Source organism: Manihot esculenta, chromosome 15, assembly GCF_001659605.2.
Source record: "Manihot esculenta cultivar AM560-2 chromosome 15, M.esculenta_v8, whole genome shotgun sequence".
Classification (NCBI taxonomy): domain Eukaryota; kingdom Viridiplantae; phylum Streptophyta; class Magnoliopsida; order Malpighiales; family Euphorbiaceae; genus Manihot; species Manihot esculenta.
This window is the reverse complement of record NC_035175.2, coordinates 14,033,661-14,051,209: the sequence shown is the minus strand read 5'-3', so window position 1 is coordinate 14,051,209 and position 17,549 is coordinate 14,033,661.

The following is a 17,549-nucleotide window of genomic DNA, read 5'->3' as shown; positions in this document are numbered from 1 at the left end:
GCAATTCCTTTTTTTTTCAAGTACAATAGGAAGTCAAATCATAGATTAATCTAAAGATTACATGGAGTAAGTAATAGATGGTTATCATGAAGGTAGTAATTTCAACAATCAAGCACTGAAGGGGGAGATGTAGAATAAGGGCGGACTCAAAAGCTTGAAGTGGGGTGCATGTGGTTTACAATCCCAAGTATGCACACAAGGCAATGGTAAACAGACCAAATTTCTTTAAATTTTACACCCGTTGATGTTTAGTTTTCAATTAGGTGTTGGTAATTTGTTAATACCCAGTTTTTTTTTTTTTCTATGCAAGGCAAGTTCGAGCTTTTTATGCTGTTTGTTTGATTTCTAGTCCTTCATTTGGGCAAAGGAAAATAGTTTATTGGTACTAATAAGAATTGAAGAAAATTGAATAGTGAATTGTTGCATTAAGAAAAGTTGTGTTGTGCCATTAAGAGTTCCTATTTTAGCAAGTAAGATGGGCAGGTAAATGTGGTTGGAGCTTGGAAGCATCAAGAGATAAACCAAAATGAAAAGTCCAATAGACTGAACTGACAGTACCCATTAACAAAGTCGTTGATTGATCTATTTTTAACTCATTATTTGGGTTTCATTTAATAAGTAAACCATTGAATCCTACTTTAGATCTTGAATCATCTTTCTAGGTATGTTACAAAATTACCATACTATATGTCATCTAAGGAATTAAAATGCAATATGAATAGTAGGTGTACTGCACTTTTATTAGACACCTAATAATTCCTTGATAAAAAAAATGCCATCTTCCAAATGCTCAATGATTTTATTTCTTCCACTGCAGAGTGTGTGGAAACTTCATATTGTATTTTGTATTATTGAAATAAACTGAGTTTATTTGTAATTGTATGTTGGAAATCAAATGTTCAATTAATAAATATTCTTAATATTTAAAAGGAAGAATGATAATTTTAGAACTTTCATTTTATAAGAAAATAATTTAAATGAATTCTGATAAAATTATGTATGAATTCATTTTATTTAAAAATAAAAATTTTGCAAGTTAAAAATAAATTCTGATGACTGATGGGTTTTCTCAGTAAGGTATAAGGCCAGACCCATAACGACAGCCCTTATCCAAAGGACAAGAGGCTCCTCCAACGAGCCGGCATGAATCACTCGGCTATGAGGTTGGGTCTTGATCATCCGGCCTCGAGGTCGGACTTCCCTTGGGCCAGTCTCCTTACTTCATACTCGATAGTGGGGCCCCATAGGAGAAGAGATATCGGGCTCATACATCCAGCAGACCTGCTTACACGCGTACTGGGGGGAATTAAATGGCCGTTATGCATGGAGCAGATATCTGATATTTTCGTATTTTCGTATCCGTATAGCAGAGACAGGTGGTCTAATGGCAGTGAGGTCGTTACACGTCACTGGCAGACAAAAGAAAAGAATAAAAGGAGAGGAGCACCCTCCTCTCAGACCAAGCTTACTCAACCATTGTAAAACCCTATTTTCTGGATCTTAGAATATTAAATTCAGTTCTTCCATTTCAAGCAAAAAATATTGAATTGATTTCTTGTGACATTTTTTATTTCAAACAAGGGGTAAGTGATTATAGATATGTATTCAGCTATTGAGGTCTTTGTATACTATATCATGGTAAGAGTTTATTGTTTTAATTTCAAGTGACATGTTGGTTTCTAAAGTGTCCTTCCGGTGCGGTTTGATTGTTCGAAGTAAGTATCCTTCACTATTTTCATCTCTTTATTTTAAGGTGTTGGATTGGTTTCTGGTCATATAAGTGGGTACCAGTGGAATAGAGTGAAAAATTTTATAAAGGTTATTTCTACTACAAGAAAATAAGAAATTACCAACGGAAATTTCTATTGGTAAAGACTGATATTCCGTTGGTGAAATTTGTCAGTAATAGATCTGTGACGAATTTAGTCCGTTGGGAAAATTCTCGTTGGTAAAATCCTCGTTGGTAATTTTACTCACTAATGGAATTAGTGTCCGTTGGTGACACCAACGGATCACCAACGGATCACCAATGGAATTTTCCGTTGGTGACACCAACGAAATCCGTTGATAAATCATAAATATTTTCATACATGTTCCCATGTGCATTCATATTCATCCAATTCCATTGGTAAATCATAAATATTTTCATATCTGTTCCCCTGTGCATTCATATTCATCCATCATCATCCATTCATATACATCCATCATCATGCACATTAATAAGACTATAAACGTAAAAAACTAAATTACTCATTCAAATATATGTGAAACTTAAAGAATTTGTACTACAATTATAATTTGAAATAAAAATTATCAACTGCTCATAACAAAATATACATACTAAACTAAACTAGCAAGTTCATCATCTGTATCATCATCATTGTCTGTATGATGATCACCAATGACAGGGGCATCATCATGCCGCTGCTGTGGAGACGGAGCTGGAGGTGCCCTAGGAGCAGATGATTGAGTGGATGTCTCAATACCCTGTTGTGATATCATCCTATGCATAAATGTAACAGCCCGAAAATCGGTACCTCTCTGTAACGGTCCAAACTGCTCGGCGCTAGGATCCAGATCGGCGCTAGGATCCAGATCGGCTTAAGGCCGCCAGAACCCGTAGCAAGTCTAACCTGAACTCCAAACAGCTGACAGAATCCCATACATGATCCGACATAAACAGACAACTGGAAAACTTTTCTTTAAAAACTATCAGACTTAACCTTAAAAACAATCAGATATACCAATCTGAAATAGCCCCCAGGGCTTACACCAGTAACTCTGTCCGTAGAGTCACGGGAATCAAACCCGGTCTTCCCTTACGGTCTGATCTTGGGTCACGGGAATCAAACCCGGTCTTCCCTCACAGCCTGGTCTTGGGTCAAGGGAATCAAACCCTGTCTTCCCTCACAGTTATATTTTCACTGGAGTTTTCGAAACACAACATCTATTAAGCCTGGTTTGACTCATTTCTCATTACGAAACATAAAACAGGATACATGCATACACAAGGGATTAAGCAACACTAGGCAAAGCACATACTAACCATTTACAGACTATCTTACTAACTATTACATGCCTTTACATATTTCTCTATATATATTACATCATGTCCACTATTCTATTACACAAGCAACACTAGAGCCAACACTCTGATGCTTCTGACTTTCCCAGCTCCTCTGAACCTGCAAAACTGGGGATTACGAGAAAGAGATGAGCTTGTAAAGCCCAGTGAGTAGAAACACTGAAAACAGTTCATTAATTACACACTTTCATGAAATGCGTCACAATACAAACATTCCACATCTCGGATTAGACATGACCTCAAAACTCCCTCTGCGGGCTATTGATGTCACCTTGGTCCAATCTCCATCAACAGTGATAATACAATGCACCATATTCGTGATTCTAATGCAATCATCCTAATACATATCATGGCATCCATGATGCATGAACTATGCTAAAAGCATTCTGTTTTCTCAGTAAAAAGATTAAGTTTAGTTCTACTCACCTCTGCTCCTCTAGCAGATACTGAACTGACTCTGCAAAGACTAACATCGATGAACTCCTCGACCTCTCGGGTCCAATCCTACACAAATGGACTCGAATGAGGTGTCAAAACATACTCTGAACAACTCATAAACAACTCTTAATAAACTCCCCAAAACCCCTCTAAAAGCTCTTAGAACAATCACATAAAGCATGCAAAAGAAGGCTGGACAGAAAACTTTCGGCGGCAGGTTCGGCGGCCGAATGTCCTATCCAGAGCCGAAACTCAAGTACCTTCGGCGGCCGAATCTCCACTTTCGGCTGCCGAACCCTTTCGGGGGCAAGGTTCGGGGGCTAAAACACACTCCAGAGACGAAAGTCTCTAACCTTCGGCGGCACCTTCGGCGGTCGAATCCCCCTTCCAGAGTCGAACTTCAAAACGCTCGGGGGTGAGCTGTGGCAGCCAAAGCTACCACTTAAGGGGTTCGGCGGCCGAATGCACCTTCGGCTGCCGAACCTGAGTTCATCCAGAACTCAGCCCCGACGGCAACCTAGCTTCTCCATCCTTTCCACCTCTATAAACATGCATACTTCAACTCCTCAATACACATATACTAGAGTATATGCACAAAGGGGTCCAAAACTAACTTACAACCCCAACAAAAACAACAAACATAACACATAAACATGCTTTCAACACCAAATCACCAAAAACATACTTTTAACCCTAAACATGCATCTCTACCCATAACCTCCATAAAACCTCTATAAATCCTCAAAAGAAGCTCAGAATCTTCACTTACCTCTTGATAACAAGAAGCTGAACGATCTGAACTCAGAAATCTAGAGCAACTCCCCTTCAAAATTGTCAAACCACCAAACCTTAGCTTTTGAACTCAAAACCTTCAAAACCACATAAAAACACTTAAACCTTTGCATGATTTGATAAAAACCATGAAAATGACTCATGGAGAACGTGGCCTCACCTCTGTCTATGATCTGGAGGTAACACTTGTCCATTTCACCGACTGGAGGCACTGATATAGAGGGCTGACCGACTCACCTTCGGCAGCCAAACCTGCATGCAAAACCATGCAACGTTCGGGGGCCGAACATGAACTTCAGAAGCCGAATCTAGAGCACTTTTGGCGGCCGAACATTACCTTCGGCGGCCGAACCTGGCAATTGTCCCCATAGTCTTTTCTCTTCAAAACTCATCCTATTCCACTCTAAACCTTTAAAATACTTAAAAACTTTTTAGAAAAACTTTCTCTTACCCTTCTAGAAAACTCTGACATCCTCGAATTCCACCGGACGGTAAGAATTCCGATGCCTGATCTAGCCGGGTATTACATTCTTCCCCCCTTTAAAAACATTCGTCCTCGAATGTTAAAAACAAACAAATAAGCAATCAAGACCTCAACCTACTCCTGAACTCCTCAACTTTCGCTGCGCACTCTGATCCTTATCCTTTTTTTCTTCATCTTTTCTCCACTGATCTCTTTTCTAACTTTCACTTTCTAATTCTCAACAGGTGATATTCAAATCTTTGATCTATCTAGGAAAACCACAATCAGCTCTTATCTACTAGATCAATCCTAACTAGGAATACCTGGTAACCACTTAAAGTTACTACAAAATCTCAAGAATTCATCCTTCGTTTCCCACAATAACTCTGGAACATTCCAGGGTGAGGTACTAGGTCGGATAAAACTCTTATCTACCAAACCTTTTACTACTCTTAACTCTCTCTCTCTCTCTCTCTCTCTGCAGGTGTCATCCTGTAGGGGAAGGAAAGAAATGGTTCCGCGTCCAGATACCACTCCTATTCCAAACTCTGACTCCCTGACAGATGGTAAACCTGACAGCTTGCCTGGGAAACATCTAGTACTCACTAGCAACGGGCACTGAGGCTGATTCCCTATCCTGACTAACTCGCTCACAAAAGCTAGAACCCTCTGATAACCTTTCCTGAGTAACTATGAGCCTGCAGGGCTGACATTAACTTCTAGGCACCCTACACTGTCCTCCTAAAGGACTCCCTCTGATCCATCCTGCACTCTGAACTCTCCTACCTTGTCTCTGTAGACACAGGTAGTACTATGAGTAGCTTGCCAATCCGCCCTAGATTGACATCACCAATCAACTCTAGAACCATAAGGTCAGCTGGATCGCATCTACTCACCACAAACTCTGAACTGAACCGACAGACTGACTCTGCCTCAGATGGATCACACTTAGGTCCACTGACCCAAGGAAAACACTCTAAGCCCAGAAGTCATCAAACCCACTCTATCAACGGCTCACAAACGACAAGGAAAGCGAAACACTAGGGTCCAAAACAAATAGCATACACATCCAAACACTTCCAAGTGAACGTATCTAACGTCACCGTGTTTGATGTGTTAGCCTCCTGCTGAATCAGGGTGAAGATCTGAGCTAAAGCTGACAGATCTTCCCTCGGGAATCTACTAAAGAAAAGCTGACCCTTTCCTCTGCCTCAACTACCACCTATTCCCAGACCGGCTCTAACCTCTTCCTAAGCTTAGTCTTTCTTCTTTTCTCTTTCGCTTACTCTGAGCTATCTCACTTACTCTTCTTATTCTCTTTTACTTTCTCTCTATACTATGAGATGAGAAGATTAATCTCACTATATCTGGACTTATAACACTTTAGGCCACAATATCTCATAGCAACTCTCTCTTTACCTTTTCTTTGATTCATTATCTCTTAGCTACGAATTCTTTTCTAATTCTCTTTCTCTGAAATTCTATCTATTTACCTTTTACACTGAACATCTAACTCTGCTATCCTCTGCTACTCTCACATCAGCCGACATCCTACTAGGGTCCACAAAACATACACATCAGAACACTCAAAAAGTGAGCATACCTGGCACCTCTGTATCAGATGTGTCTGCCTCTCTTTCTGGTCTACTGACCTGAGCCGCTCTACCTGCTAAAGTCTGTTGGGATTGAGCCATCCAAGGCGCAGTAGGACACTCACGAACCATGTGCCCCTCCTAACCACACCTGAAACATGTTATTGTCCCTGCAAGACAGACTCCCTTATGCAGTCTTTCACACCTCAAACATTTTGATCTGCCTATACCAGAACTCGAACCAGCACCATAACCCAGACTAGGTTTTACCCTATTCCAGAACTCCTTTTTCTTTGACCCTTTAAGGCCTCTGACTTTTTGCTTACTGGTTCTTCCCCACTTCACTCCTTTCGAGGTAGCTGTACTCCATTTGGAAGAATCATTCTCTCCTGAACCAGAAATCCTGGAATCCTTGGTCTGGACATCTTCTAAAGACTCTTCATCCATATTCACCTGCAGACCAACATCCCTTCTCCGCACATCTAGTTCTATCTCTCTCCTGATTCCTGACATTCTTCCTAGATCCATTCCTTCTCTATTTTCATCAAAAGACCCTTCAGACGGATCTGAGTCAATCTGTGGACTAACATCACTCATCTTAGCTCTTCTGAAGCACAAAACACAAACAAACAAACATTAGCACACATATAGTTCATATGAAAGACACATGAACTTACAACACATACATGCATACATAGCGTAACATTAATGCACATGTATATATTCATGGCATTTCACATCATCATACAAAACAAAACTCTTCATCCTATCCTAGTGGACATGATTTTTACTTATTGTGCTTGCCCTCCTATGACTCTAAACTAACCTCTTTCCGATGTGGGATCTCTCTAATCCTTGAACAAAAATGCTCACACACCGTACTCTTGAGGCCCTATGCTCTGATACCATCTGTAACAGCCCGGAAACCGGTACCTCTCTGTAACGGTCCAAACTGCTCGACGCTAGGATCCAGATCGGCTTAAGGCCGCCAGAACCCGTAGCAAGCCTAACCTGAACTCCAAACAGCTGATAGAATCCCATACATGATCCGACATAAACAGACAACTGGAAAACTTTTCTTTAAAAACTACCAGACTTAACCTTAAAAACAATCAGATATACCAATCTGAAATAGCCCCCAGGGCTTACACCAGTAACTCTGTCCGTATAGTCACGGGAATCAAACCCGGTCTTCCCTTACGGTCTGATCTTGGGTCACGGGAATCAAACCCGGTCTTCCCTCACAGCCTGGTCTTGGGTCAAGGGAATCAAACCCTGTCTTCCCTCACAGTTATATTTTCACTGGAGTTTTCGAAACACAACATCTATTAAGCCTGGTTTGACTCATTTCTCATCAAGAAACATAAAACAGGATACATGCATACACAAGGGATTAAGCAACACTAGGCAAAGCACATACTAACCATTTACAGACTATCTTACTAACTATTACATGCCTTTACATATTTCTCTATATATATTACATCATGTCCACTATTCTATTACACAAGCAATACTAGACCCAACACTCTGATGCTTCTGACTTTCCCAGCTCCTCTGAACCTGCAAAACTGGGGATTACGGGAAAGGGATGAGCTTGTAAAGCCCAGTGAGTAGAAACACTGAAAACAGTTCATTAATTACACACTTTCATGAAATGCGTCACAATACAAACATTCCACATCTCGGATTAGACATGACCTCAAAACTCCCTCTGCGGGCTATTGATGTCGCCTTGGTCCAATCTCCATCAACAGTGATAATGCAATGCACCATATTCGTGATTCTAATGCAATCATCCTAATACATATCATGGCATCCATGATGCATGAACTATGCTAAAAGCATTCTGTTTTCTCAGTAAAAAGATTAAGTTTAGTTCTACTCACCTCTGCTCCTCTAGCAGATACTAAACTGACTCTGCAAAGACTAACACCGACGAACTCCTCGACCTCTCGGGTCCAATCCTACACAAATGGACTCAAATGAGGTGTCAAAACATACTCTGAACAACTCATAAACAACTCTTAATAAACTCCCCAAAACCCCTCTAAAAGCTCTTAGAACAATCACATAAAGCATGCAAAAGAAGGCTGGACAGAACACTTTCGGCGGCAGGTTCGGCGGCCGAATGTCCTATCCAGAGCCGAAACTCAAGTACCTTCGGCGGCCGAATCTCCACTTTCGGCTGCCGAACCCTTTCGGGGGCAAGGTTCGGGGGCTAAAACACACTCCAGAGACGAAAGTCTCTAACCTTCGACAGCACCTTCGGCGGCCGAATCCCCCTTCCAGAGCCGAACTTCAAAACGCTCGGGGGTGAGCTGTGGCAGCCAAAGCTACCACTTAAGGGGTTCGGCGGCCGAATGCACCTTCGGCTGCCGAACCTGAGTTCATCCAAAACTCAGCCCCGACGGCAACCTAGCTTCTCCATCCTTTCCACCTCTCTAAACATGCATACTTCAACTCCTCAATACACATATACTAGAGTATATGCACAAAGGGGTCCAAAACTAACTTACAACCCCAATAAAAACAACAAACATAACACATAAACATGCTTTCAACACCAAATCACCAAAAACATACTTTTAACCCTAAACATGCATCTCTACCCATAACCTCCATAAAACCTCTATAAATCCTCAAAAGAAGCTCAGAATCTTCACTTACCTCTTGATAACAAGAAGCTGAACGATCTGAACTCAGAAATCTAGAGCAACTCCCCTTCAAAATTGTCAAACCACCAAACCTTAGCTTTTGAACTCAAAACCTTCAAAACCACATAAAAACACTTAAACCTTTGCATGATTTGATAAAAACCATGAAAATGACTCATGGAGAACGTGGCCTCACCTCTGTTTATGATCTGGAAGCAACACTTGTCCATTTCACCGACTGGAGGCTCTGATATAGAGGGCTGACCGACTCACCTTCGGCAGCCAAACCTGCATGCAAAACCATGTAACGTTCGGGGGCCGAACATGAACTTCGGAAGCCGAATCTAGAGCACTTTCGGCGGCCGAACATTACCTTCGACGGCCGAACCTGGCAATTGTCTCCATAGTCTTTTCTCTTCAAAACTCATCCTATTCCACTCTAAACCTTTAAAATACTTAAAAACTTTTTAGAAAAACTTTCTCTTACCCTTCTAGAAAACTCTGACATCCTCGAATTCCACCGGATGGTAAGAATTCTGATGCCTGATCTAGCCGGGTATTACAATAAACGTCTGCAACTCGTCCAGCACTGTGGTAATTCGACTATTCTCTGTCTCTAGCCGATCAATTTTATTCTGCATCATGTTCATTGCTTCAATTGTAGGAGGATCCACTGGGGGTGCAGAAGTGTATGAAAAGGAAGAATGAGATGACTCATGAAAATATGTTGAAGCCTGGGACCCTAAACCATAAACTCGACTCTTTTTCTGCCCGCCAACCGCTTTGTAGTACAGCTGGGCCTCATTTATAGGCGTCGGCTCATTGCTTCCCTCCTGTTGCTGTGTTGCAGCCTCCTTTAATTGTACGTATTTTTCCTGCATTACAAATTAAAAGTAACATATTAGTAAAAGGACTTAAGTCCATCAAAATTGTTACTAACTACATTTAATATCAACTTACATAAATAGCTTTTGACCTAGCATCAACAAACTCGTCCGTCCCCTTTCTCTTATGTGTAGCCTTAAAAAGCTCATGAAGATGTGGTTCTCTGCCTAGTCTTTCTCTCTGTTATCAATTATAAGAAGTGTAGCATTTATCATCGAAAAAAATTATTTATAAGAAGTTAAACATAGAATAAAAATATTTACTAATATCATCCTCTGCTGGTGGGTATACTGTGAAACAGATCCGTATACGTGCCTGGAAATGCCAGATCCTGACCCTCCAGCCTCACTGCGCCTATTGGCAGAAAACTTGTCACACTTCTCTTTGTAATTAGAAGTGTTCCAAGTTTCCTGCCACTTCCTCAAAACAGAATCTGGTGTAGCAAGATTCTTCGTCTTTCCTTTTCTGATTTCCCACATTAAGCCCCTGTATCGCTCAGCTGCCTTTTTCTGCCATGCAATTTTTACCAAGCTGTCAATTGCTTGGTCCCATATGAAGTATTTCTGCAAAAAGATTACATTTTATGAGTAGTTAGTAATTAAACATTTCATAATATAGGTCAAACGGCTAAAATAATTATGCTTCACCTTGAATTCATGCCAATAAAACTCCTTAGTTTCAATGGGCATTGTCTTCCAACAGTGGCCTTCCTCGACCAATCTTTCTTTCACTATCAGAGTAATCCTGCGGCTGCACATCTCCGACGGATGTAAACTACATGAATAATGGTGAGTAAGTAAATGGTAACATTTAAATTAATCTTAATTAATAAACAATTAACTATTACTTGTTGTTAATGAGTGAAATAGTCTGTCGGAATGACTGTGTTTCGCCTACAGCAGTGGTCGATGCAGCTGATGCTGGAGTAGATGCAGGAGCAGATGATGGAGTAGATGCTGATGCAGATCCTGTCCCTCTAGCTGATGCAGTACCAGAAGGGAATGCAGGTTGAGGTGAATGTGTATGTGATACCGCTGGTCGTGGAGCTGCAGTAGGGCGGTGAGGATGTAGACTGTGACGGTGAGGAGATGGAAGGGGACGGGGAAGCTGTGCATCGGTACATGGTGGAACTGGTGTATATGATCGATCTCTATGACATGGCTGTACACCGAATACAAGTGGTACCCATATCTGAAGTTCCATATCCCCAAGTCCCGTCGGTGCCTGAGGTAAATGCGGCTCATGCTCTTGTCCGTCATCTGTAGTCGCGTCCTCTTGACTTGCACTAGCAGGAAGTTGAACCGGTCCTCTGGGCTTCTTAACCCTTCCACGTCCCCTCATCTGTGAACAAACAAAAATTGTCATTGCAAAAAATAATATAAAGTTCATAAACATTAAATTAAAAATGTACAAATGTATTAAGTTACTCACTCAGAAATAAATGAAATATACAACTCCAAACTGATTTACAATATAAATGAATTTAGTCTGATTCATATGAATTGAACTCATTATCACCATCTGAAAATTTAATGATCCACAAAGACACGACTTTGAGGCCGAATTGTTTTACAAATTTGCAGTGCACCTGCTGCTACACTTGCCAAGTGCACCAGTAGGTGCAATTTCCAGTGCACCTGCTGGTGCACTTCACCAGCAGGTGCAATTTCCAGTGCACCTGCTGGTGCACTTGCCAAGTGCACCAGCAGGTGCAATTTCAAGTGGTGAAACTGTGGTAGGTAATTGCCACCCATCCATTAACACAAGCCATACATTTCATAGTGCTATCCACAGAAGGTTCAAAATTTTTTGAGGCACCTTACACTTCCAAACATCAACAGGAACAAGACTAACAAGATTCAAAATTTTGGATAGCCAAAGCATATGCGCTCTTGATCGTGCAATTTCCTTTTGCATCAAATTTCGAACACACTTTGTCTTTCGTTTAAGAACTCAGAGGAATAACTAATATTTGACTCTTATCCTTATCATTAAACAAAGAATTCAAGATAGAAAAATTTCAAAGAACCCGGCATTTCAAGGTAAATAACAAAACATCAGAAATCTTTGACCTAAGCTAAACAAAGAGCAGTCCAGTAAATTAGACAGCTTGTACTCTAGTTGAAAATTACAAGGAAACTAACAGACTTAAAGAATGGAAGGAGAATGACATCAAATAAATATATATCATGTTAAAAAATGGTAAATGAAGAGATGGATAAGGTACCTGTGGACACTGTCCGTCGAGAAGGGAAAGACTGGTGAGAGAGACGGGCTCACTCGTGGATAGTGATGCCGAGAAAGGGCGCACTGGTCGATGGTGTATGGCAGCGGACGATGGATGCTGGCGGCGGTGAACGACTGAGAGGTTGGACGCAAGTTCAGATTTCAGAGTGATTTTGATTTTTCAAGCACACGATTTAGGGATTTCATTTAGGATTGTGTATTTGGCTCCACAATTCACTAATGGATGATTAGTCCGTTAGTGAAAAAACCTTTAGATTAAATAAATAATAAATTCACTTACGGATTTCTAATGGGAAAAAGGTCCGTTAATATTTCACTAACGGACTTCTGACGGATGGTTTCATTCGTTAGTAGACAATACGGTTACAATATTCCGTTAGAGTTAACCGTTAGTATCACTAACAGACTTCAATCCGTTGGTGAAGTCCGATAGTGATCAATTGAATTCTTGTAGTGTTCTCTATCCTCATGTTGACATATATTGTCATATAGCCATTTGTTTTTGTAGATCCAATGTATTTAAGAAACTTTCATGTTTCCAATAACTTAGAGTGATGGGATAATTATCGATAATAGATCGCAACGAGTTGATGTGAGTTAATTTCTAAGTGCTAATTCTAGTTGTATTTTATTATATTTCTTTATTGTCTGCGTATGTAACACTACAAAAAAACAAGGTATCAGTGACGGATTTTTCCGTCGCTGAAAGTAAAAAATCCGTCGCTGAAACTTTCAGCGACGGATTTGCGACGGACTCAAGTCCGTCGCTTAAAGTCATGTCGCTAATTTTTTCTGACGGATCGGGCGTCCGTCGGAAATATTAGCGACGGATTTCCGACGGATCTGAATTCCGTCGGATAAATTTGCGACGGATTTTCCGACGGATAATTTTGTCAGAAATTTTTGCGACGAACTAGTTCGTCGCTAAATCCGTCGGAAATTCATAATTCACGTGATGCATAATCCGTCGCAAATAATTAGCGACGGAAAAGTTCCGTCGGAAATCCGTCGGAAATATTAATATTCAATAATATTAATAATATTATTTATATTTTCAATAATATTCATGATCGTTAACAAAATATTTTTCGATTTTATTTAGATATTCTTATAATCTAAATAGTTTACAACTAAAAAATAAATTTAATATAAATTAAAAGTCATTCATAATTATTATAATTTATATTCATACACACAAATACTTCACAATATTTACAAAATCGAAAGTTTAGAACAAATCCATATACTTAACAATATTCATAAAATTTAAAACAAATCTATCAGTTTGCTGAAACATCTGATGGAGAAGTAGAATCTACAGTTGTGTGATGATGAAAATATGTTTGCTTGTGGAGTATGCTCTCGTGTTTCCTTTTGCATCTCTGTTGTCTCATGTCTTTCATTCATAGAGAGCTGCTGGCCATGCCCTCTACCTCTAAGATAATACTGCTCTTCTAGACATATGAAAAAAAAATTTATATATAAATTTCAATTAACAATAATTGTAAATAATAATAAAACATCAAATAATAAGTCTTTAAAAATATATAAAAATAAATTTACATAATAAGTAAAAATAAATTTCAGATCCATTAACATTCTTGAAAGTCCCAGCATTCCTGTTTTGCAATTTATAGCAATTAACCAAAAAACATCTTTGACTAATCCACTAACAAGGGAACATTAAAAATGCAATCGACAAACAGTAAGAACCCTGACTGATTATTTTATAGATCTAGCTAAGGTTTTTGGGCATAGAGATGTACAAATACATATCCTTGGTCATAATAATTTTTCAACACAAATGGGATTCTCAATATAGGGCAACCAGAATGAGGATATAAATATAATAATATATCAAGGCCAGTGGTCCTAGAAATTGTACAGGCATAAGATCATAAGATGTTCAAAATATTCAAATGGTCAACGAGAAATTGACAAAATGGTATTAGTAAAAATACCTCGCAGAATATACCATAAAGCCCTTTTGGACATGCCCTTCCAGTAACAGTTTCATTTCCACCAGAATGACCCTAACCTCTACCAAATCCTCCCCTGCCATCAGGTAAACGAAAAGCTTAAATCAATTGACTTCAAAATAACCCAGCCATGAGCATTTTTATAACAAATAAGTGGGAGTGCATGTGCGTGTATAAACTAGGACAACCAAAACATTCAATAAAATATAAATCAAAGAAGATAAAATAATCAGAACTACTGTATGCGATATACACTGCCTAATATAGACCAAGTCAGAATGCTTCCATTTGCAGTTGCAATTGGCAGATACTCATCTCCAACTGAAATATCTGACCAATGAAAGTGAATGTTAAAAAATATCAAAATTTTAAATGCACAAATTACATCAAGGATAAAAATTTAAGATAATAATTATTAAAATATATTAATTAATTGTCAAATAAAATTAATGAAACTCAAAAAATTAACAATTTAAATATAATGATAAAATATCATGATAATTATTTTAATATTTTTAATTAATATTTAAATTTATTATTTTAATAATCTTACCAAAAAAAAATTAATTTAAATATTATCAAAATGATTAATTTTTAATAATTATCCTACATAATTATAAAATAAAATTAATTAAACTCATAAATAAAAAATTTAAATATACATTAATAAAATTAACTTGCTGCTTGCTCAGCAGCAGCTTGCTGCTGGGCACGCAGCTGCTGCCCAGCAGCAGCTTGCTGCGCAGCACGCAGCTGCTGCCCAGCAGCAGCTTGCTGTGGGCAGCAGCAAGCTGCTGCTGGGCACGCAGCTGCGCAGCATGCTGCTGCTGCCGAGCAGCAGCTTGCTGCCGAGCAGCAGCTTGCTGCCGAGCAGCAGCTTGCTGCTGTGGGCAGCAGCAAGCTGCTGCCCAGCAGTAGCTGCCCACGCAGCAAGCTGCTGCCCAGCAGTAGCTGCCCAGCAGTAGCTGCCCACAATTTAATTTTTTTTTTAAAATATAATTAGTAAAAATCAAAGTAGACACTTACTTGATAGGCAGTGGCGGAAGTGGCGGCAGTGGCGGTAGTGGCGAGCGGCAACGCAGTAGTGGCGAGAGGAGCGTCCAGCAGCGGCGATAGTGACGGGATCAACGGCAGCGGCGGCGGCGGCGATTTCGGCAAGGAGAGAGGAGAGGAGAGGAGAGGAGAGGAGAGGAGAGGAGAGGAGATGAAGTGGGCGGCTAAAATCAGAAGTGAGGATGAATGATTAGGGTTTTTTTTTTTATATTATTTGCATTTTCTGACGGATTAGCGACGGAATTTATTCCGTCGCTAATATTTTTATAATCCGTCGCTAATCCGTCGGAAATCTGTCAGAAATGCCAAAATACAATATTCGTCGTTGATCCGTCGCTAAATTTTTTTTTTTCGACGGAAGTAAATTCCGTCGCTAAATCCGTCACTGATACCTTGTTTTTTTGTAGTGTAATTCATATATAATGAAATATCATTTGATACATCTGGAGCTTCCTCAGGTGCAGGTGAAACAAAATAGGTGCCAAAAATATAGTTCCATTCCTGAATCCCAGCCTTCATTTAATTTGGATGAATAGGGTGAAGTATCTGGTGGCCTTAGCAAGGGAAGGGTATATGGCCAACCACTTTTAACTTTAGACCATCACAAAATGATTTGAATGCTGGATTATGTTATTTACTTTTGAATTTAGTATTGATCTTATTTGTGAATGATAGTAATTTCTATTAGTATTAAGCAATTGTATGGACTATTTTTTTTTAATAAATTTGTATAGACTATTTTAATTTTACTAATATATGCATTTTAGATATATTGGTTAAAGTATCGTAGTGATTAATTGTATTTTTTAAAAAAATTTTATATGATAAAATAAATTAAAAAGTAATTAGTGAATTGTAATGGTGATTGATATGACAAATTTACGAGGAATTTGTAGTAGATTAAATGGAAAGTCTACTATTAGCAATAGAATTTGTAATGTTGTTATTAAAAAATTGTGATAAATATAGCTGTCGTTAAATCAGTGACTATAAATTTTTCATTGCTAATTCATCACTAAATATAAATTTTTCATTGCTAATTCATCACTAAATTTAGTGATGACTTATAAAATCTATTATAAAAATGGTTGATAAAATCAACAGCATTGCATTGATGAGCATTTAGTCTTTTGGGTTTTGAATTGAATAAACTGGAAATTGAAATTTAACTGAAATTTTAGTATTTATATAAATTAAATCGAATTGATTTGATTAAAAATCAAATTGAATTGAATCGATTTGATTTGATTCGATTTAGTTGGATTAGTTTGAATTTTTAATAATTTTTTTATTTTTTAGTCTTTATTTTTAATATTTTAAAATTTAATTGAAATATTTTAATTTTAATACGATCTAATTTCTCTATATTATTAAAAATAACATATTATTATCATTAATTGGTTTGATTTATTTTTTTTTATTTTTTTCTGATCAAAATCGAATCGAACTGAAATAATTGACATTTTTAAAATTAAAAATTAAATCGAACTGAAATATATAAAATTGAATTGAATTATTAAATTAATTCGGTTCGGTCAATTTTTTCAGTTTAAACCGAATACTGTTCATCTCTCGTTAGTTATCACTAGTCTGTTGCTGAAGTTTTAGCGATATACTTTTTATGTGTGACGAGTAATTAAAAGAGAGATAAACAGGAATGGAAGAATCGGAAATGGAGATCGTCCGACAATGTATTTATAGATGATATCTAATTTAATTTAGGTAAAAAAGTTTGCTGATAAAATTATAGGGAGGGACTATTTTATTGACAGAAATAAACGATAAAAGTATTTTAATAGATATGAGAAAAGGTAGAGACTATTTAATTGGCGGAAAAAAAAAAATAAAAACGTTTTAATATATATGAAAAAAGATAAGAACATTTTAATAAATTTTAAAAAATATAAGAACTAACTTGTTAATAATAATAATATTTAAGGACTAATTTATTTGAGGGCAAAATTAAATTTTAAAAACTTTCTTAATATTTTTTTATTTATTTTTAATGAAAAAAGGAACGAAATAATTATTTTGTTGATAGAGAAAAAAAATAAGCACGTTTTAATAAATTTTTGAAAATACACTTGTTAATAATAATAATACTCAAAAATTAAATTATAAATCTTCTTTAATTAAATTAATGGAGCCTAGCCTCATATCATAAATTGTTGTAATTAGTGCCTTATAATTATTTTTTTATTTTAATAATATTTCTTTTGAAACGTTATATTATGAGCACCAATCATTGCGAAGAATAATGTGTATGACTTTTTATTATGATATTTATTTATTGTAAAAATATATATAATAATATAAATGTTTGATAAATTTCTAATGTTATTAATTTTAAATTTAAGA